Source organism: Strix aluco, chromosome 3, assembly GCF_031877795.1.
Source record: "Strix aluco isolate bStrAlu1 chromosome 3, bStrAlu1.hap1, whole genome shotgun sequence".
Taxonomy (NCBI): domain Eukaryota; kingdom Metazoa; phylum Chordata; class Aves; order Strigiformes; family Strigidae; genus Strix; species Strix aluco.
In genome coordinates this window covers 70,553,241-70,575,240 of record NC_133933.1, presented here as the reverse complement: position 1 = coordinate 70,575,240, position 22,000 = coordinate 70,553,241, and the positions used below count along the sequence as shown (strand labels likewise).

General features: G+C 41.6%; 1 protein-coding gene across 18 annotated transcripts in view; it reads right to left on the bottom strand.

The window, feature by feature from the left end:
• Positions 1-7,223, bottom strand: part of EPB41L2 (erythrocyte membrane protein band 4.1 like 2) — a 130,613-nt gene extending 123,390 nt beyond the window's left edge. For all 18 annotated transcript variants that reach the window (XM_074819116.1, XM_074819133.1, XM_074819115.1 and 15 more), the window contains exons 1-2: positions 7,143-7,223; positions 3,282-3,363 (exon numbers count right to left, since the gene is read on the bottom strand). The gene's annotated coding sequence lies outside the window, so the exon portion shown is untranslated. The remainder of the gene's footprint in view (positions 1-3,281; positions 3,364-7,142) is intronic.
• Between the last annotated feature and the right edge of the window lie 14,777 nt (positions 7,224-22,000).

The window sequence follows — 22,000 nt, the reverse complement described above, 5'->3', positions numbered from 1 at the left end:
GACTAAATTCAACTGTGACAAAAAAATGTAATGTTTTAGTACGCTGTGTGTTTCACCTTTTCTACTGAATGGAATTAAGAAGTAAAGACTGTGAATATGGATTTCAGTCTTAGCCCTCTGAACAAAAATATTTTGACGTATTTGGAAAAAAGTTGCAATGGTCTCATGTTGTAAGCAATTATCATACTCAAGGGCCCAGGGGGGGAATAAATAAACCTGTAAGTGCACAGATGTCACTAACCACTAACTGCTTTCTGTAAGACACATCCTCGAGCCCAGAAAGAGTAGGGAAAGCACACTGTGAAAGTGAGCCCAAATATCCAACAGCTTAAGTTAATTAACATGAGATTATTAGAGGTCCAAAACAGGTTTAATACTGAAATCACTTGCATCGGGATTTGTAAAGAAGGAGTAGTGGCACAGATATGTAGCAATCCCAGCTGATCCAATCAGCTGCCTCTGACCACTATTGTAGATAACCTCTTATGTTGACTACAGAGGGGACAAAGCAGCCTTAAGACCAAACATGGACTTAAGCATGAAGCTTATGCTACAACATTCTTCAGGTATCAGTTGTGGGTTTCCCACTGCCTCCTCTTTTTCTCTAGACACTGTATTTGCTTCAGATCCATGGCCCAATAATGCAACATCCTACCAGGAAAAGTACCCAAAAAGCCATACAAGAAAAAGAATCCAGTCCTCTAAGAGAAGATCAATGATATATAGACTTGCTATTTTGCCCCATTTCTTTAATTGATTGATGATGGAACAAGAGCAGTTACAGTATTATTTAAATACAGCATTTAAGTACAACTTCAAAAGAACTAAGCCAAAGGGGACAAAACAGCTTCTTCCAGCTGAGGAAACAGCAAATAGTTCATTTACAAATAGTGTCTACAAAGTACAAAATGCCGTATTTTGAGATTGAAGAAGAACTTTCAGATCCAAAATCGAAATGTTCAAATTCAGATGAGTTCACAGGACATACTCAGTATATTCTAAAATATTTTATTAATGAATCCTTAGTTCTGTAACTGGAAGCAATAAAATTTTTCAAACATGAAACCCAAATGCGTATTTGTATGATCAGATTTTAATTTTGGTTTGATTTTCAGAAGAAGTAGGATACATGCTGAGTCAATCAGAATTTAAAGGTCTGCCTAGTAAGAATTAAAAAGGTTGCAATAAGAATATATATTTTGAATCCCATATACAGGGTAACTGAGTATTTCAAATTAGAAAAAGCTGTTCTAATTTTCCGTTGTGGTAAGAGAGCACACCATGCATTTTAAATACATACTGAAGAATGTTATTAAAAATACAAAAACTATGTTCTTAAAACGTTGTAGTCAAATTCTTATCCAGGCCACTAAAAAGAATACCACAGTTACAGTCTATACTTCTCAAGCCACAGTAATGGGATAGCAGTAATTTACAGTAAAATCTGGTGTTACATTTAGCTGTACAACACTACTAATTACAGAGTAATTTCAACAATAAATATTTGGTTAAACTCTGCTTTGTCATCAGTGCAAGCAATTTAAGATGAAACTGAACTTTCAGAGAGTCCACACTTCTTTTTTAGAGTCTATTTTTACTTTCTGGTAACTGAACATCTTTTCCTACAGAACATTTCTCCAGAACTACTGCTTTGCAAACAGAAAACCACATAGACAATGTTAGAAGCAAAAGAAAGATTCAAACCTAGAGCAGCAAGGCAATCCATAGTTCCCTTTAAACTGACCTTAGCTAACCCTATTTTACTATTCAATGTCAAAGTCTTCAAACAATGACCTTATAGACCACACAGGCTGCATCACTTCATAACAGCAAGGTAAGTTAAAAGACAGGCCATATCACACCCTTCAGAAAGAATCCAGGGAGGAGAAACCAAGACACAGACAAATATGAGCACCATGGTAGATATCAAGTAAAACACCCAGTTAACCCCCTAGACACTGACAAAGAAGTCTTCAGTTTTAAAGACAGGATCCTTCTGCAATGCAAGGTCTCTGAAGAGCCAAGCTACTATTAATAAAAGCACTACATAGATGAACAGCAGTAGTACCTTATCTCCATTAGAAAAAAAAAAAAAAACCAAACCAACAAACAAAACCAAAAATCCCCTCAAAACCCATTACTACCTGCTTCTGAGAATATTCAGAGCCAGCCAATCCGTTTTTATACAAAAAGTGAACTTAACTGAAGTCAGGCCTTCAAAGCATCTCATACTTGAGTCCAGTCATGAGACATCATGCCATCATCAAAGGAAGTTATGGTGTGTAGAGCAAAGGGTAGGCATCTGAAATTCTCTTTATGAGACCCCATAAACATTACCTATAATTGAGTCCTCTACTCTCGTAAGAATGAAAAAAGATCCAGCCACAGCTTTACTCCAGAACTAGGAAAAAACCCAGGATACAGGAGTGTAGAAGGCAAGAATGTGAAGAGAATTATTTGAGAAGGGAAACAGGATTTGAGTTTTGTTTTATTGTGGTTTGAAGTTTTACATATCTAATCCATAGATCTCTTCTGATTGTTTCTATTTTCAAGGTACTATGTCAGATGTAAGGAACTACATAAAGAATATAAAATGGAGAAACCAAGCCATGAGATGTAAACTAAAATAGAGTGTGATTCAGCATTATTGTCAGAAATGCCTATACAGCTTGCTGGGCAGGTAGCAGCACTTGCATGGTTGCTGTAACACAGTGTTTGCAGAGTGCCACTAAAATATCAGACACTACTGCCATGAAAACAAACTTTTTTTCCCCCAAGTCTGTTAAAATAAACAAGCCTGTATTCTTGCTGAGCTGTCCCACTTGCATTACATGCGAGTCTATAATCTCATACCATACACAGAACATGCTTTTCTCATTTCACTAGCCAAACACAACGGCTATTTTTGGATTACCCGATAGTAATTAATGAATATTCTGTTGATATGGCCTTCACTTAGTCTGTAAATCTTTACAAAGCACTCAAAGACAAGGTGAAGTCTATGGAGGAAATAAGTTACTAGCAAAATTACCTTCACAGAAGAGTTTATATCACAAACTTTTAAATTAAGAATTTAAGACTTGCTAAAAGTCAAAATATTTGCTGCATCATTAATATGTTCTTTCCTGTATAATAATATGAAACTGACAACTTAAACCATGTAAATTTATCACATCAACAGCAAAAATATTTAAGAAGTTAAACAGAACACAGAACTTCACCTCTTTAGTAAACTCCTATAGTTTATTTTCTGATATTAAAAAAAATAAATCACAAATTACCTTTCAGTCCAATAGAAGTCTTGAAGATTAGTAGAGTGCAATTAACTATGCCAACTGGATAACAGCACAGTATCTTCTTTACCTGTAAGGGGGAGTTAAATTTGGAGTCAGATTACACCAAAAATTAGCCCACCAATCAAGTGAATTAGAAAAACAGATATGTGAAAGTGAACTATGCTTAAATAGAAAATATCTTTTTAAAATGTGAGTACCTTTCCAAATAGGAAGAGAAAAAACACACAATCATTTAACCTGCACTTTGATTTTTTTTCTCTTGCAAAAAAAAAAGAAAATTGAAGTGTAGCAGTTTATAATAAAGTCTAACGCTCTTAAAACCGAGCAGAGTCTTTTCTTTCAATTTAGAAAGCCAGAAATAACCCCTTACAATGCAGTTTGACTTCTCATATAACCCAGGCTATAACACAATCACATGCTCCCACATCCCCTTTTCTTGCTCCCATCCCCTTTCTTGTGTCCAGCCACTGTGTGAGTATACAATGAGCAGTTCTTGGGTTAATTTTGCCTGCAATGAGGAAGAAAGCCCACCTTCCCTCTTCTCACTCCCCCTAACTTAAGATCAGTTCCAGAATTAAACTGCCATTTGAATTAGAACATCTTTCTCAGAAAAGCACTCAATCTTGCTTTAAAAATATCTAATGACAACCTTTGGTAAAATCATTTTTACCCTACTGAAACTTACACATGGTAAATTAAATGTAGAAAACTTGTCCTTTTTCAATAATTAGAATAATGCTGTATACTACAGGCATAGCTATTAAAAATGTAAACCATTTGGATCCTTTTCCTGCCACTGAATCCTTTCATAGCCACTATTGTCTGCTCTCGTCCATGTTACAGGTATATCTGTCACCATTTATTTTGTTCCCTCCCTTTTTGATCCTTAAATAGATCAATCTTTTGTACTGAAACATGCTTCCCAGTTCTTGTAACTTAAAATTCTTTCAGGTTATTACTATCAACTTTCTAAAGTTTACTGCTGAAAGTGAACACAGAATTCAAAAAGGAATTCAAAAGGAATCCCATAAGCGCTAGCTAAAGAAAGATTTTATTACCTTGCCATGTACTTTATATGTTGTTTATATACCTATTTTGAGCAATGACTTAAAAAGAACTTATGTTCCAATTATTATTAATCACAACCCACAAAACCTCCTGTAACGGTCTCTACTTCCCAGAACACTTTCCCATTCTCCACCTATGACCCACATTTGTGTCACTTCGCTATCCAAATGTATGACTCGGGAGTTGGCTACATGAAAAACGCATATTTTGCCTATATCCACACTCACTAAAAGATTCAGATCATACTGAACACAATAAGTAATAGAATTATTCTTCAGGTTACCCTCTCTAATGAGAGCTCTTCAGTGTCAGCGTTGTCACTGAAACCCCATTAACAGACATCAAGAAGTCAGACTGGCTTCAGAGACCTGCCTTTATTTGCTCCTACTTTTAAAGTTATATCAAGCAGTGGTAATAAAATTAGAAATTTCTTATGAATTGACTGCAATTGCTGAAACAAGATTTGTGAAACAAAAGGTGTATTTCTAAAGGAATGAAGCCTGGAAGCCCTGGCTGTTAAGAAGTTTGAACTCTCCGTCTTCTACACGTTCAGCATACGTGCGTACAGAATATACGTATTTTTTAAAGTCTTGGCTAGACCACTCTAAATGACATCGTTACAACGCAAGCCCATCTGCCACAGGTACAGACTGTTGATATAAACGTTGAGATCCACAACCTCTGAAAACATGGAAGGAACGCTGCAATTTAAACAAGAGAAAGCAGCTCAACTCCCCACCGTAGAGGTTAACACCTGATAGAAAACAGCATGGAAAGAAGGAATGGAAACTGGTTGGAAGGGAGGACAGTAGCAGCTGAAGCAGAAGGCTTCAGCTGTATACCCTTTCAGGGCCGCTCCTGCGTAACCCAGGATGCCACAAAACTGGTTCTGAATGGGGTCTGTTCTATAACCGGTGGGCTCTGTAGCTTAGGGACTGAATTTATCTGCTGTTTGAAACTTAAAAAATATCACACCAAAGGATGCAGCCTTATTTTTTTATATAGTTTTATTAAAGAAGCACCTTGTCATTTCAAACTCTCCAGGTCTGGAAATATGCAAGTTTATGAGAATTTGCTGAAGGCTGAGTTTTGCAGAACTACGTGCTTGTTGCATCTCACTAGCACTCTGGAAGCACCCATACTAGCAGACAGGAAAATGAGGCAGTAAAGCTAAGCAAAGCACTATATATCAGTGAAAAAGCTATAAATTACATGTTTTTAATTAAAAATGGGTCTTAGGCAGCTTTACAAGAAGAAAAAACATCCTAATTGAACTACTTGCTAGTCATTACTGGTATCAAAGCACTTTAACCTAAGTTTATTCCCTAGCTGGCTATTACTTGTTCCCTGGCAGTGATTTCTTTCAGAAGTTGTTTCTGGAAATCATAATCATTAAGTTGACAAACCCTCAAACCAACTCCCTTTATGTCAATCAGTGATCACTCATACAGTAACCTCCTTTAACTCTATTCTAACCATACACATGCCTGCACAATACTACTAACATCAAAAGGGATTAACTTCAACTCAGTGGGATCTTCACCTGTGGAAAAATGCCACACTAAAAATGTTACCACGGTGTTAACAGCTCTTTTGAGAGTATTCAGACTTCACAGCACTGTAATCAAAGCCTTACAAATGAACTTCGGACTTAAATTTATAAATTTCGATTTTTTTAAAGACTTCAACGTTCACTTAGAGGCCAGGTCATCAGATCTTGAAAGGTAGACTTTTTTAAAAAATAGCAGGTAAAGAACATACACTAATTCTACACTGACTTTTATTCTAATCCTGAAGAGAAATTAGGAATGTACAGTCTTCCTCAATTTCATCCCCCACCTAATTACTGATAAGCAGCTTCAGTGCAGGGTCCTGTTTAGCTCATTTTGCTGCAGTTGCTCACAGCTGAAAGACAGAAACAGCCCAAGCTGCAAACAGACGAAGTTATCAGAATGCAGAGTGGTTCTCTAGGAGGAAAAAATTTAAAAATCTCCTCTCCTCGCGCAGTATTCGCGCGACGGGTGCGGGAGAGTAACCGACAGAAATGGGGACAGATTTTGGGGGGAAAACACCGCTCTCCTTCTTGCCTCAGGCCAGGAATCGGGGACCCATAACACCAGCAGACGAGAATCCAGCCCCGGCCCCAGCCTCGGCCGGGGAGCTCCGACGTGCGGCCCCGCGGCGGGACGGGCTGGCTGCGGGCGGGCGGCCGGAGGCTGCGGGCGCTGCCCGCGGCGGCAGCCCCGCGAGGGAGATTTGAAACCGAGCGGCTCGGCACTGCTCGCCTCGCCGGAACCAGCGCCCGAACCCCCAGGGAAAGGCGGGAGGAAGGGAGCGAGAGAGAAGCCAGCCCCCCTCGGAGGCTCCTGCCCGCCCGAGGAGAGGGGAAGAGGCCCCGCCGCACTGAGGGGCTGCGGCAGGGAGGGGATCTCCCCCACCGCCACTCCGGACACGCTTCCTCGGGGCCCGCTGCCGCCCCCTGCCGTCCTCGCTCCCCGCCGCCGGGCAGCCCCGGCTCTGACAGTCCCCCACCGCCCGCCCGCCCGCCCAGCCGTCGCTCGGGGCCGGTACGGAGGGGGCAGCTCTGACCGTCGGGCGAGCGCCCGGCCCGGCCCCGCCCGAGGCAAAAACGCCGGCGGATCCGGGGCAAAGCGGCTCCTCGGCGCACGGCCGCCCACACCCCGCCCCGCCACAGCGCTGCGGCTGCCCGGCGGCGGCGGCGTCCTCCTCTTCCCCGCCGCCACCACCACCCCCCCCCTTGCCGGCGGGAGGCCTCACCCCGGGACCGGCGCTCGCGCTCCCCGCCGCCCAAACGGCCGCTGCCGCCGCTCGCGCTCACACACGAAATTGAAGTTCCCCAACCGCAGCCGTCAGCCCAGCCCGGGAGAAACCCCCCGCCGGCCCCGCCCCCCGGCCAATCCGCGCCCCGCCCGCCCCCTCGCCCCGCCCCCGGCCCCGCCTCAGCCCGGCCTCCCCCCGGCGCCGGCCCGCCGGCTGCCCGCTCCGCCCCCGCCCGCGCTGCCGGCCCATTGGCTGCGGCGTCCGTCAATCGGCGGAGCGGGAGCTTTGCCCCCACCCCCCCTTCCTGGGCTGCCTCCGGCCCGTCGGGGGTGCGGAGGCTCCGGCCCGGCCGGCAGCGGTGACCGGGCGGCGGCGTGGGCTGTGCTGTGCGCCGGGGCCGCTGTGGCGGCGGGGACGGCTGCCCGGGAGCGCCGCTGGCGAGCCAGGGCGCCGGGTGAAGGGGCACAGCGTGCCGCAGGCGCCGCCTGCCCCTCCCCTGCTGGCCGGGCGCGGCGCCGGCCGTGCGGGCGACGAGATGCCGCCGTCCCCGCAGCGGCAGTCGCAGCGGTGTTTCCACGCAGGCTCATAGCCCGCTGGCGCTGGGCGGAACGAACTCCTGCCGCGCCGCGGGGCGCGGGGGAGGCCAGCGGCGCCGCGGGCCGGGCGGGCGGTGGGAGCGCAGCGGCAGCCGGAGGAAGGGAAGCTGTTGCCCCTCTCGGCCCAGCGCTCCCCAGGCCCCGCGTTGACGCTGCCTCCAGCCGGGCCCCCCCGCGGGGGAGAGCTCCGCGGGGTCCCCGGGGCGGAGCACCCCTCCCGTGCGGGGAGGCGAGGGACGGGGCTGGTTCAGCCCGGGGAAGAGATGGCGCTGGGGGCTAACGGCAGCCCCCCAGCACCCGTGGGGTCTTCACTGTGCTGCACGGTGGGAGGCTGAGGGACAATGGGCATGAGGTGAATTGAGATGTTCAGGCTGGGTGTAAGGAAGAGCTTCTCCATGCTGAGGACAGCAGAGTGGGTTCCTCGGGCGTTTTCCACACCTGAACAACTTGGTCTGACGGCACAGCTGGCCCTGCTGTGAGCAGGAGGTTGGACCAGAGACCTCCTTACCACCTGAATTTTATAATGATGTACAGCCTTGATGGGGGTTGCCCTCCACTTAGCTAAAGATCTTTCGGATGTTGACTGCTGAAAGGCCTAGGTGTGAAAAACCCAGTGGAGCGTAAGGGCAGCTGCTGTGCTGTACAGGCTGCAGGCCCCGGGCACAGCCCTTGGCACCATCCCCACCTCAGGGCAAGTCTTACCCTAGCCCTTTGGGCTCTCCTTTAAACCAAGTGTTAGCCTTTCCTTTCCATTCTCTTTATGGTTTTTCTTCCAGCATGTGAAAGGTGTGTCAAATCTTGGACCAAGAGGTGATGCTCTGGCCTGCAATTTGTGCATGTCTGTACAAGAAGAAAAGGAAACGCTAGGAGAGAAATGTAGTCCTAACAGGTGTAAAAAAAACCAACAAAACAACTGTCTGGTTAAGAAAGCAAGGCCGCTTTGAGCTTTTTCGTTTCTCATTAAAATTATTTACATTACACACAGTCGTACTGAATTTGTGGAATCCAGCACACAGTTGCCTATACAACTTCATACCTTTTACATGTTATAACCTTAAGTTAACTACAGGCTTCCCACCTCACCCTCATACGCACACTGAGCCATGTCAGTTTTTAGTGTGCAGAATAGATTTTTCTACTTTGGAGCAGAGTTGTGCAGTAAAATGAGCTATTTTCTATGTAATCTCCGGGTCATTTCTAGGAAAATTAGAAGGGGGGAGGGAAGAACAGGATCATGACTGAAGCTGCTGAGTAGTCTTTACAGAATGCTAAAGAAATTGTAAGATATTTTCTTTATCAAAAATTTCTGTGTGATACCATGTGCCACATCACTTGAGTCTGATTTTGTGAAGGGGTTGCGGGATGTGTTTTCACAGCGCCGATCTTAAGATGCTGGGGTCTCATTTAGAGTAGCTTACTACTGAAGTCAACAGGCAATATACCATAAATATTCTGGGTATTTCATAGCGCATAAAATTAAGAAATCAAGTCCTGTTAGATGCTGATTAATATCTTTTCTTTAATCTTGGTGCTTCAGAAGTAAAAGCAACCCTGTAGCTCGTGGGAGTGCTGTTAAAGGAAATTAAGCACACAGAGAAGCGATGAGTCTGTAGTGAATAGAGAGCAAGCAGTATTAGATATCTGCTTAATTCAGCATTGTTCATTCTGCATCCAGTGAAAGAGGTTAGGGACCAATAGTTAAAGAAGGAATCATAATGCATGTGCACAAGCAGTTTTAATTCTTACTATTGAAGTTGTAATCTTCATGTTTTATTTATTATAGTGTATAATTTAAATAAAGCTAATGAAGTATTTTCAGTATCTCTTGCTCCACGTTGAAAAACAGCATTAAAAAAGCCTTCAAGTCTTTCAAAGAGGAGATGGAGTATCATTTTTCAGGAAAACCAGTCACTGTGGTTCTTTGATATAGCAGATGCTACAATTACCACAACACCAACTGGGTTAGGATTTTACCTCTAGATAATTTTTATATGCAGAACAGATTCTAAAACTCTGTGATCTTCCCTGTTTCATTCCTCAGTTGCTTTAATATCTCTAAGCATGAAGGAATGACAGCAGAATATGCTACAGTTCCTCAAGAAAATAATACAGCAGTTTCACATGCATTCCTGAAAACACTTAGCTACTACTTTTAAAGGCTAAATTTACAGACACAACGGGAGACACTTGGTCTCTGCAGCTTTTGGAGGCTACCTGAGTTTGCACCATCCAAGCTGCTTTTTGTTACTGCTAGCACTTGTGTGGCTGCCAGTATTTAATACCATTGGCCTGAGCAAGTTTAATTGGCACAGTACTAAAAACAGCTGCGCCTGCAACAATCTTGTCTTCAATAAGGTTCTCAGTGTTGCTAAAGCCAGTGGAAATGCCTGTAGTGAAATTTCCCTAGATTGGAAAATTCAGGAAGATGTTAAAAGAAACCACTTCAGACTTGCCTCTTTTTGTTCTTTTTCCTTAGAGAGTTTCAGTCACCTCTGCTGAGAACCCCAGCTAGCAGTGCCCCATTGAGATGTCTGTTTGCACTGATGTTTCTTCTCATGCTGGTTTTAGGCTATTTGTTTTTGGAAATATCTGCTGTCTTATGACAAGTTTTTCTTCTCTGATGTACAATTTTGGAAAACTAAATAGCAGTTTCATTGGTTTAAAAAGCTATGTTTTAGAAAATATGTAATACAATTTCTGGTGTGTGTTTTTCCTTCACTCTTTAATTGTGGGACGTGCATGGCCTAAGGAGTAGGAGGATATAGACAGTTTCATAAGCAGAGTAATGAAACACCTGGGTAGCCAAATGTAGTCTATGTCATTCTGTCTACAGCATGTCAGGTGGTGATTTTCATAGTCTGCTAATTTTTAGGAGATGTATTGCTGCTGCACTAGCACTAGAGAAATGGCATTAATTCAGTTTTAAATATTCTCCTCCACCCTCTCTCCACTTTTCTGAGTTTATAATCTGAATTTTGTGTAGGTGCCACAGTGACAAGAACTGTTACCAATCTGTTGTTTCATGCCATATGCAAAACTTCTTCAAAGTGCTAATCCAACCAAAGCACTCTTTAACAGAAGTAAAGATTGCAGCAATGCCACTGAATGTAAACACAGCAAATTTTGAACCTCATATTGGAGCTGTCTGTACAGATTATAAGTCTGTAGTCAAAATGGCTGTTTGCTCAACTCTTGCACCAGTTGGCTTCTTTGTTTTACCTAAATGACACTCATGTAACACCTCCTTTGTAATGTCCATCCTGCAGTATTAACCTGGCAGCACAGCCTTCAGGGGTGTCTGTTAGAAAAGAAAATGAGGGGGGGAGCGCCATTTCCAATTATAAACTGTTTGATGTTAAAAGAAAACAAGGCATAAAGAAAAATACTCCTGCTGCCTTCTTGTATGTAAGGATGTCTCCATTTTAGAGATTTTGAAGAAGAAAAAAATTTTAAAATTTCCTAGAAATGGCTGAAGTAAACAGTAAAACTGCATAATCTATTCCTCGTACAATAATATAACTACTGTTAAACTTAATTTTTAGTTAATTTTAGTTTAACTTTATTTATTCAGCACCAGCACTGTGGTTTTTAACGAGTAAATCCTGAGCGGTCTAGAAACTGGTCCTGAAAGAGTGTATCTCTCTTTCTTCCATAAAGTTTTCTTATAGATGGTAATAAGCTTCTAGAAGACTGCTTTCTGGAAAGGAGATGTATCTGCTTTTTTGTCCAGAGGTCCATCTGCTGGCATGTATGCTGGCATTCAGCAAAGTTCCAAGGCACTGGAAAAGTGAGTGAAAATATCTTCCATAATTAATAGAAAATGTGCTACAGCATGAAAATGTACACTAGGAAAATAAGATCATTGTACATGAAATTTTACTGTGATAAAACTTCATTATCAATCAAGACACTCTTCATGGACAGTATTTTCAATTTCTATTGGCACACGAGGCTTCAAAGGCCCAGTAATATGATTTGTATGCAGTGTCTTGGGGTGACACGACTTACGCACATGCATGAAGTCATGTGAAAGGTACCCTTTGGCATCCCAGGAGTGGATGTTGCTACTACATTTGATTGCTGGTCAAGGAATGCCCCTTCCAATTGGGTACTTTTTAATGTGTGATTCTGCTTTGCATTTCTGGCAGTAGAACAGCATGGTGGATTCCCTCTGGCCTCGGGTTTTGACACGTCAGATACAGCCCAAAACAAGAGACAAATTATATTGCTGCAGTGTGAAGGCATGAGTTTTCTCACACCCCAGCTGTGGTGCTGACAGGGGGGAAAAATGCAGCAATCCCACTCTGACAGCTCTTGTATGGTGATTATAAGCTGATAAATGTAATTGTGGGGTTTTGGAATTACTAAAATTCCAATCCTGCAGACAGGACTCCTGGTTAAAGTACTTTTTCTTGTGAGTGCACCTTCCAAATTGCTAAGATTCTTCCTGGTTACTGCTATACTGACTTGAGGATTGTCCTCAAGTTAGGACATGTCGCCTCTGTAGAAGATGTTGATTGTCAGACTATACCATTAAAGAAGCAAAGCTTGCTTTTATCTCTGGAAGAAAAGGCACACCTTAAGGGCCTTTGTACCTTTTATAGCAATAGAAGTTGTAGAGTTAGGAGTGTTAAAGGCAAAACACAAAATAACAAAAAATCCAGAAGATGAGCAGCGTGTGATGTAAGGTAAACACAATGAGTTTAAACTCTATTCAACAGGAGATAAGAGGTGGGGGAGAGAATTGCATGGGAAGTATACCATGTTGGTCACGAAATTGATACCCATAGGTGACATTTGTCTTTTATCTTTAGATTCCCCATTTGTTTGATTCTGTAGTGTTGTTAAGTGTCAAAATCAATGCCACGACATAAATTCCCCTGAGCAGCAAAAAACAACTAGTAGTTCAAAGTGACTGCTGATGTGAAAAGCCTGTGTTCTCTTGATGTCACTGCTTGGCATTGCTACCGACTGGGTAGTGAAGCGGATAACAAATATTGGCATGGGTAAGTGGCAAGTGTTGATGAAGACCTAGATTTTGTTTGTAGAGCAAACATCCACAACAGACGGAAAGATCCAACCTGGCAGGCCAACCAGAGCTCGAAATCAATTATGCCAAAAGAAATGTAGTTGAAAAATTATTGTGTGGTAATAAAGTAAAGAATGAAAGTCAGTAAGAAAGAAAATAATTTACTTATTTCACAGCTGCACCATACAAACCAATGGAAACTCCAGGGGAAAAAATAATTTTAAGAAAAGCAAAGGATGCCTGTCTTTTGAAGAGTAAAAACATGATTGCTGCATATCTGGGATCTCAATTGCAAAGCTGATAATTCTCAATTCGTATACAATCTCTGTTAACATCTCTCTAAAATGTTTATGATTCTAATTTATTTAAGTACTGATGAAAGCTTCTGGACTCCGGTTGGAATGAGCTTGTCTTCATCAAGTCAAAAGCTGTGATGGATAAATTTGGCACATGTGCACTAGCTACAAACTTTTAGGTGTAAGGCCATAAAGTGAAAAGCATTTGGGATGAGAGAATGAACACCTTATAAAGAGGCCAAACCAGCTGGCTCAGTTGTACAGTGTAGAAGAAAGAAGCTGAATATAAAAGAAAGGACTGGAAGAAAATTCTGTGTGGAAAGGATTAGATAAAATGGATACATGTGCATTAATAATAATAATTAATAATAACCTAACTTGCAGAGCCAACATCCTACAGCTATCCCATTAAGATAATTCAAAAAAGTAGCCTAAGTGTTCTTTGTGCAGGGATGTGCACAGGTGCTATTGCCCCATCAGGAGATTTCTGTATGCCTGCATAAGCTCTGATCTCTACTCCTGCTTGAAGAATTGTTGCTACAAAAGGCCTGTGGACCACGCCGATGATGCTAATTTGTTTTCCTCCTGAGGGTAAAGATTTTCTTGTTTTGACTTTGTTTGCAATTTCAGAGTGAGAGGATGGGGTTGTGTGAGAGAGGGCTCTCACTTAGCTGACAAAAGCTATGGATAATTATCACATTTGAAAGGCATATTCACAGGGCTGATAAATAGAATCTTGGAAAAAATGTAGGCTGGGAGGGATGTTTTTTATTTATATTGGAGTCCCATGAGAGCTGTGCCAAATAGGCTAAGGTCCCACCCTGGTCCCATTATCCTCAAAGGTAGAACAGATATTTATGTCACCAGTGTAGTATCTACCATACATATTCCTAGAATCATTCAGCTAAAGAACCTGATACCAAGATGTTGGCAACCTTACCACTTCGCAAAGTTCAAAGAAACTGAGGCTGATTATAACTCCATATAAATCACTTAACGCCTCGTAGGAACAGACTCAGCAAAATTCTTTAAAGGTGTTCTTGTATGACAGTGTCATATAGTGGGAAGAGAAACCATTCACTAAGAATGCTTTGGAAAGAGCATATCACAATGTGACATCACACAATGAGAGAAGATGACATTGGTTAATTAGATGAGTTACATGTTAACCCCACAACTCTGTGTGGGAGTCAGACTTACTACTCCAACAAAGACAAATCAGAATATGTATCAGAATAAAGTCAAATTTCTTCTAGAGTTTTGGACAGAGTATTTCTACATTCCCTATTGCTTTCTAAAATGTTTTAAATTTCTACCACTCACTGACTTTATTTTCCTGCTAAGTTTGAAACTTTCCAATGGCAAAAAGTTAAAGAGAAATTCACAACATAAACACAAAATCGAATAAGCAACCCACCTCCCTTAAAAAACACCACCAAAACCCCCAGGTGTCAACGGTACTTTTCCATTTCTTCTCACGATCTTAGTAAAGAGGGAAAACCACAAATTTGATACTATATCCAACCTGAAAAGGAAAACTTTTTCAAAATAAAAAGCATCTACTCTGCTTCTCTTCTTCGGGGTATGTGCTGAGGATCCTCTAAAGAAAGCTTCCCCAGGGTGTGTGAGGACCACAGAATATTGGTGTTGTGGTTCACCTTCTGTTTCATTTGTGGAATAAATAGGGACAATCATAGCAACTGCTCCAATGAAAAAGTAATGTTAAGAAAATAACTTCCAGCTGTGGTTCTGGCCTTCACTTTCTCTGCAAGGACAGCGCATACAAGAGACAGCTAAGATACTTATTTCTGTCCCATTCCAAGTGCTTAAATCCTGACTTTTCTTCTTGTGACTACTCCTCCAAGTATCTGCAAGCAAGAAAGCAGCACTATGCATCCTATCAGTTATTTACAGATCATTAGAAAATCGCCTGCTGATCCTATCTTGGAGATTGCTACCTATGGAAAAGACAAAGAAGTTTTGTGTCTGTAACTGTAATAGTAAATCCACTTCACTTGATTGTGACATAAAACTTCTCCAATGGTTCAAGCTTATTGATAGCTCACTCCACTGCTATGAGGATCCAGATATTTACAGAAATATCTTTTTCTCGTACTAGTACTTGTGACAACCCAACTCCTCCTCATGATGTGACTGTGTTCCCACATTTGTGTAAGCCTTTCACAGAGCAAAGAAAATATAAATAATAGGGAATGCGTTTTTAGCAGTTGAAGAAGAAGGGAATATTCAGGTTGGTGTATATAAAAATTATTTAAAGTTTCCTGATTAGCAAGGGGTTTATTCATAAAAATGTGTCACTGGAAGTGTAGCATATTATGTGTGTTTTGTGACATTTCATCACGACTAAGAGATAATTTTATCTTCCAAATAACTTTTTTTTTTTTTTTCCTCAGTCCCAATGTTCCTCTCTTAGTTTATCCACATGTTTTTCTACAATTATGTGTGTTTTTGTAAGCACACATTTCCAGTATCTCTGAACTCGCTTCCCAGGGTATGACCCAATCATTAAGACTGAACCAGACAAGTGATTTAACATAGAAGGATTTCAGGTAGGGTGTAACCGGAGGAGGGAATGCAGCCCACCCAAGTCTGAGCCTCTGAATGCCAAGTTGAAGTAAATTTACTAGCAGGCTTTTTCCCTTTAACCCCCCCCACCAAAACATATAATCAAAAGGTGAAGAGTTCAGTTATGGAACAAACAGGACTTCTTTAAAAATATGTAGCTGGCTGTAGCCAAAGACAAACTATGATGTCATTGGGTGGGAACTTCCCCTCACTGTATGCGAGCAGCATTGGAGTGATGTGATGCAAGATGTGAATAAAATCGCAGGGGAGATATATTCTGTGTTTTAGCTGTTACAACTAATCTGCAATATCAGTGATTTTCTGTTTTATACCTTTGACTGTTGTTCATCTGCCATAAATTGGGGCCCACGCAATTTTCCATCCCTAGCCATGCTACTCTCATACGCAGACCGAAAGCTAATCTGATTTGCAAAGTTGTCAATCACAGCATCGATTAGGTGGTAGATAATGGTGTTAATGCAATCATTAAATGGCAAGCAGCTTTTGCAATGTTTTCTTTGAATAGCTTGTGAGGCCCCATCTATTTTACAACCACATCGGATCTGAGGAACCTGGCTATTGACAAGTTACCCTATAACTGGGTTTTAACATTTGTATTGATTGGCCCAAGGTTGCTAAGACCTCAGTCCTGCAGACCTTTAGGTACATAGTTCATATTTTTTGTCTGTTTGCAGGGCTAGAAACTAGTTTTGCCCACAAATATTTCCCATGCAGCCAGTTAGCTTAGATACCTTTATAGCGTATTCCTTGAGAAAAGACCACATGTGCTGTTGTCGGAAAATATGCCAGAAAAATATATTTTACAGAAAAATTGGTACTTATGTCAATGTCTCTAATTCTAATCAGGACTAACTATTAGAAGTTTTCTTGATCTGTGATGAATTACATCAGTATATACGTCTGAGAGAGATCCAGATAAAACATCCACCTCTTTTACATTTTGCTTTTCCCAGGAAGAATGAAATGAATATTTCATTTTTAGTCAATTTGAGTTTATAATTTCACTTACATAATTTTTTTTTATTAATCATACTCAAGATAAAACAGTGGAAAACAAACAGCTTTGCAATTGGCATCAATTTTCAAAGAAATCTGTTACTAGTTTTCAAGTACTATATTCACAAAGGTCAATAAACTCAAAATGCACAAACTCATTGTTTGAACCTACAGAGTGGTAAGGGGAAAATGTGCATCATGAAGAGCTAATCTCTTTAAAATCATCTGTCTCAAGTGTTTGCCTCAGGTAATTTTTTAGCATTAAAAAAGCATACCATGTATAGCCATGACCTTGCCAAGACATCTGTGATGTCTACTATCAAAAATAATTAATATCCTGATTTTCAGATAATTTAAAATTTGCTTGACCCAAAGCCCAAAGCTTCCCTCTCTTCTTTTTTTAATATGGATTTTTTTTTTCTTGAAAGGAAGAAATGACCACAAATATCAATATTGGGCCCATTTATTCAATTTCAAATTTTTAAATATTGATTGTTTAATCAAAATGGCTATTGTACTGATATTTTATCATGATACTGACTTTGATTATTATCCATAGGACATTTAGCAGTATTTCAGTTTTACACAAGTAAAGGAATCCTTCACTGCTAAAAATTTATGTGGCTAGTTGTATTATTAATGGAAACATGGTTATCCTGTATGTAATTTTAGATTCATGTTAATTAGGTAGCACTGTTGTCTTTTGGGTTAATGGAAGTAGCCATTAAATATATAAAATCAAAGACTAATAGTCATGAAACATACTTGTTTATGTCACTACTCTTTTGCCCAGAAAGTCTCAGAAACTAACTTTTGCATTCAAGGTCTGACGTGTACACACAGAATAACGTATATCCATGCAAGTTGTGATCAGAGCAGGTTAGAGTTTCTTGCCAATTCCATATGCACAAAGTAATCTCACTTTAAACTGATTTAATGTGTCTGCACAGCAGGTGTGTACTAAATGTTTAAACTGATTCAGGGGAGACCAGGAGTGCAATTCTCTGTTCGGAGTAGGCCTGCTACAGCTTTTGAAAAAGAAGTGAGAGCAGCATCAGTATTGCTTGGAACGTCCTTTGGAGCAGAGCAGAACAGTGGTGCCCCTCGCAGCTCCTCGCACTGACTTGCCGTGCTACTGAGAGGGAAGGGGAGTCTGGAGAGAGACATAGCTGACTTCCCCTCGAATGCCCTCCTAGACCATAATCCACAAACCCCACTAATCTGCACTGGGGCTTCCCTGCATTATTGTGGATTAGCGACATTCTGCTATACCATATAGCGTATTTATGCACTGTTTGCAGACCCTATGCAATTTAACTCATGGCAAGCATTGGTCTGTAACCTCACGTACTGTCAACCTTGTTTAGTACAGGTATAAAAAAAAAAGAAATATAAAAAATAGGTATAAATAATGTTATGCTTACTTTACAGTAGAGTTTTATACAGCATACTGCTTGTATACTTTATAGCCAAACAGTTCTTCACAGCCTTGCAAAGGGAGGTTAAATATCTCTTGGCACATTCAGCCATTCCTTTGCACAATGGCAGCCTCTCACAAATCTGTCAGAGGTGGTGGTGTTCAGGGACTTCGCCTGGATTCCCCTTTACTCCACAACCCTTTTCTAGTGGCTTGGCTTCCAGCCTAGCAGCATTACTTATTCTCCCTCTCTCAAATAAAATCAGTAAGCCTCTATCCTACAGGAAGCCTTACAGTCTTAGCCTCCCCACTCCTGCAGGCTTCAGTCACCCTGTTTTTGTAAGGCCTACTAGTAGTCTTCTGGCAAGCATGGCTCTGTTGAAAAGTGGTCCTGACTAATTCAAAAGGAGGAGCAATTTACAGGAGTTCCTTTAATCTCACCATTTGTTGGCTCTCTTCCCTGCCCATTGCCGTCATATTGTCTCTTTTCCTCCACTTTTCTGCGGTGAGCCAGAGGGCAAGCTCTTGTAGGCAAGATCAGGAGAACTGGGAGAGTCCTTTGCCAGGCTCCTTGAGCTTCTTCTGGTCTTACTGTGCAAGCTGCCTGGCACCCAGTGGGGTGGCAGCCCCTTTCCTTCCACTTCCACTCCATCAGTCCACAGCCTCACTGTGCATAGCTGCCACGGGAAGCCGCCACTGCAAATGCAAAAACACACCTGCAGGCCCTTGTCACGTCCCGCTCAGATGAGGGGGACAAGTGACTCAGATTCGCAAATCCCCAATGGAGCGGACAACAAGTCTCCAAGTCTAAACATTTATTAACTACTCACAATGTACTAATTGAACACACGATAGTTGGCTAAGTATATAGCAAGTTGTGGCAAGCAATATAATATGCCTTGCATTGCTTAATAGGAAAGGGAAAAGAGGGAGATAGAGGGAATGGGGAAATACAGATCACCGGTCTGGGTTTCTGCGCTGCTCCTGCCGACGAGGGTTCCGGGAGGCACGGGAGACATCCGTCTTTTTTGCTGGCATCCGTCTTCTTCGCTTCACTGCACTCTCTCTCTCGGGCCGCGCCCCCCCCCCCCCCCCTTCCCTTCTTGATTTATACCCACTTTCCTTGGGTCCATCCCCTAGGTCGACCCCCATACCTACGTATCCCATATACGGGGAGGGGTGAGGTGTTTCATGGGATGATGTAATTAGCATGATCATGTTAGCCCTCATTAGCCATAGTTTTGTCTTGCGAGTGTTTGAGGCATTTCTTCGATCAGCCTCAACTTTTGCTTTCTTAGGCTGTTTTTCTTAGTTTCTCACAGGCCTGGTTTCTCGTCTCTCACAGCCCTACAGAAGGATGACAGCACTGAACTCTTTTCTCTAGTTCAGTAAGAAGGGCTGGAGCCAAGCAGTAGGGTGTGAAGTGCAAGAGCCAGAGAGGAGCAATGGGTTGCTGCGGAAGGACAGGGGAGTGACTGTGCAGGGAGAAAGGGTAACCAAATGCCTTCCTGAGTCTGCTAACAGCATGTGGAGACTCACACAAATGGTTCTGCATACCTTACAAACACTTACATTACAATCCTCTTAAGTTCTCCTTCTTTAAGAGGAGAAAATACTATAGCTAGAGTTGCTGGGGGAAGTCATGTCTGTCCACTCTTTCAGGGCCATCCAGGGCACCCCACATGAAACACTTTTCCTTTTAAAACTTGCACCACACTCAGCATCACCTATCCCATCTGCAGACTATTCCCTCTCTTCCTTTCCCTGTCTGACTTGCTGCAGGACCGTATATTCAACCCCTACTCTCTGTTAAAGCTTCAGCAGAGTGATGATATGTGTGCCAGGTGGCAGGGACAAGGGGTGGGAAAGATTCTGACACTGGTAAGAAGGGGCAAGCCTGAGCTGTGTGGAAGAGTAATTTCTGTGACAATGAACTGCTGATTATAGCTGTACAGTCTTCAGATCTAACACTAATGTCACTGTGGACAAATTGCTGCTATTCCTACATAACATATTTTCCCCTTCTCTAGGTACTCTGGTGACTTGCCATAATTTATGTACAATGTTTTATAAACAGACTTCAAATAGAACCAGAAAAATTATGTCTTTCTTCTCTCCTAATGTGGGTGAAATTCTAAGTTTCCTCTTTAGTCCATTTAATTTTTTTACTAGGATCGTAACTGGTGTGAAGGCAGGAAAGTTAAGTCACATGAGTTTCATGGTCTGTGAATCTCTGGACTACTTCCATCAGAGTGTCTGCAGATTTTACCTGTCTCTCTCTTCTGCCCAACCCGTTCCATCAGTTGGTTGTTTTATGGTGCACAACTGTCATGGGAAGCTGACCTCACAAATAAAAAATATATCCAGGACCACCTGCATACAGTAATGACAGCAGTGAACTGTATTCTATACTTTCTGAAAAATGTAAAGGTTTAGTATGGGGACGCTGTATTTGTGGAAGCAAAACCAGTAACACCTATTGAAGTTGTTATCTTTATTGAAACATTTTTTTCTGTTGACTTGGAGCAATCTTGGAGAGGCTTTTTTAACCTGCATCTCTGTTGAATTTTGTACTAGACGCAGCATTTACCAGCATTTCTGAGGAAATTTCTAGGCAAAATGAACTGTAAATTATCTATATCTATGATTGTGGCATACTCTAAGAAATCACATACTTCTTCAGAGAAATAGCAGGCATACTCTTCACACAACAGGCACAAAACCTCTTATGATTTAAATGTGAACAGACTACGTATCTTTGCCATGTTAGCTCAATAATCCAAATTTCCCTCAGGCTAGTTGCCTGTGTGTCTAAACAGCACACATCTGTTCTTTTCCACCACTTGTTTACATGTTCTTCCTCCCTGTGTGCCTGCACCATCCTCATTTTAGACATTCCTTAATGCTCTTTTAACTTCTCACATATATTTCACAACTGCATGCTGGAACAGTAGTATGTGTTGAGTGCTAGTTTTATACAATTTATGACCCAGTGTTTGTTTTTTAATATATTAGTGTGTATTAAGAATAACTCCATGAAGTCATTCAAGGTTAAAATCAGGCTTTCTGGCTTCAGGCTGACTGGGCAGCTTCATGAAATACCACATTGCATGGTAATGTAACTAATGAATCTACAGTGATACATACTATGATACAGAGTAAGGGATTTAGGATAGGAGAAAAAAATCTAATTAAAATTAACAATAGTGGTATTCAGTACATTAATATATTTTTACTAAGCATAATAAAAGGAAAAATACACATTGAATTAAGAAGACACATAATTATTTTTTAAATGATGACTTTAGTTTTCTGTTCTCAGGTGTTAAACAGCCTGATTTTCAGAAATGCCGAGCAAATATTTGTTCAATAGTGCTGAAAAAATAATGCTGAATAGGTAGATTCTATGAAGTCCACTATCTTTGCAACATTAGTACAATGCTGTACAAATATTAGGACAATGAAGATGCTCATTTTACCCTAAGTATGGAGTAAAACATTGCTGCTGTTTGAAAATTGTTGCTAGAGCAGCCCAGTTCTGAGAAGTAGCTAACAAGCCTTTTTGCTTAACATTATTTTGTGTTTTCTCTTTACTATTTAAAGTGTTCTACAATTAATAAGCCAGATAGGCTGAAGTGGGTTGTTTGTTCCTCTACTGAAATGACAATCAGTACTACCAAAACAAAGTACTCAGTACAGGACTTGTTTACATGTTTAGTCTTCTTGCTTATCATATTTGAGTGCTGATTAGTGCTGCCTCAGTCTCTTTTTCCAGAGCCTCTGGTTACCAGCCTGGAGTGGAATGTGCAGTGCGGTTTTTTGTAAAAGGCTTAACAATAAAGGTAAAATTCACAGAGAAATATTTTCCCTTTTGATGTAGAAATCACAGCATATGAAAAAAAAAATGATATTAG